We start from the raw sequence: 1,903 nt of genomic DNA, 5'->3' as shown, positions 1-1,903 counted from the left end.
CTAGAGATATAATGTGCATAATTTCAGTTTTATGTTGAATGATGAATGTTTAAGTCATTGAGCATAATATGTGTAATTATAAAGAGTACATAAATGAAGATGCATAATGCCAGCAAGCATTTTCTTGTCACCCAATTTGCCAGTTTTCTTGTCACACGGTTTTATAAAGCTTATAAAACATCACATGAAACCTTTATAATACTGCCATCTAGTGTTAAACTGGAAGGCCTCAGGTCTGAGTCGAGAACCGGGCGAGCTGAACTCAGGACTGATTGAGGATTTTCAACATTTCAGAAGCTAGAAGGTCAAAAACAATATTTCTGATTGTTGACTAAGTGACCATGTAATGCAATGCTGTCATATTTTTATTGTCTTGCTATTTTTATTTTAGGCAAAATAGAAGAAAATCATACAGTTACAGGAGTGAGCAGAGAATATGTTTTTTGATAAGTGATCAGTGTTTCTGAATCATATGAACACGGATAAGCTGCACTTTTTACAGGATTGCTCACAGCTATCTATAATAAATGGACACACTTCCAGGCACAATTATAAGATTGTATCTAACAAACTGTTAATGAGCAACAAATTAAAATTGTAAATACTGAGTATTAAATGCTGCTTGAATAAAACAGCAGAAACATGCAAAACTCTAAATCCCAACATAATATAACGGTGACATGTTTGCATTAAGAATAATTTATAGACAGTAATAACTGCATCATTTTAAAATGGTGACTTTTACACATGAACCTTTTTAATTAGCATGTTATAAATGCTTAATAAATTATTCATACTTATTTGAATCAAAATCAGATTCATTATTTAAGCATGATGCAGCCGAAAATATTCTATTGTAGTGATACTGAAGGGTGTTGTGTTTGTGTTTAGGCTCATTACTGTAATGTTTCATGACTCATGTCACTTTTCTTATGTCGAATCCTCTGTTAAAAGGTTGATGCAAAAGGACACAACTTGTTTATTCATGAGATATTATTAATTAATACATTCCAATATTAGTTTTGTGAACCTTAAACATTTATTCAGGAGTTATAACCCTTACCTGTGAAAGTGGACAGAGTGCCGGCTGCCATGGACTCCCATTGGGGAGGAATAATGATAATAATAAGACAACTAAAAGTCAAAATATGGACAACAGAACCTTTGGTGCTTGGTCCATAATTATATAATTATGTAAATATGAAAAATGATAAAGAAAATGTGTACAGCCTCAATCAGAAGTTGCAGTAGCAAATATTACTGATGTGACTACATTTCTGTCTCTGTACATCTCATTTAAAGCTACTGTAAGAATTTTGTAATAAAATATCCCAAAATCACTTGCACAGTGTGATATATTTCCTGCAGTTGTGTACTTACAATATCCCAAAAGTGTCCAAAGATTTTTTATTTCAGAGAAATTGCCATTTTAAATAAGTGGTCGTCCCGGAAAAAAATGTCGCCTGTCAATGACGCAATATCCGCGCTATCCTCGGTTTCCGTTCATACTGCCATAGCCATGACGTAACCATGGCGACAGACGTGGACAACTGCGTAGTGCGTAATGTTTAGCGGCACGCAGTTCTTGTTTCTTTCAAACATAGACCATGGCAAGCAGACTTTGGGACAAACAAGGAGAACTAAAACGAGGATCAATATCAGAGTGGGGTTTTTGAGATGCCGAGAGCTCCACGTCCGCGACTAACTTGGACTTGACAGAGCTTCATGAGTCATGACTTGACAGCTTTATTAGACAGGTAAGCAAATGTACATAAAACAAATCAATGTTATATAACATTAGCTCAACATGATGAAATGTTAGAATATGGTCAGTATGTTATTAATGTTGATCTAGCTTACTGCTAGTTTTCGTATAGCAAACGAACTAACACGTAGTATAACA

This window comes from Rhinichthys klamathensis, unplaced genomic scaffold (genome assembly GCF_029890125.1).
Source record: "Rhinichthys klamathensis goyatoka isolate OS25496 unplaced genomic scaffold, OSU_Roscu_1.1 h1tg000095l_1, whole genome shotgun sequence".
NCBI lineage: Eukaryota > Metazoa > Chordata > Actinopteri > Cypriniformes > Leuciscidae > Rhinichthys > Rhinichthys klamathensis.
The sequence above is the reverse complement of the archived record's forward strand: the minus strand, read 5'-3'. Positions refer to the sequence as shown.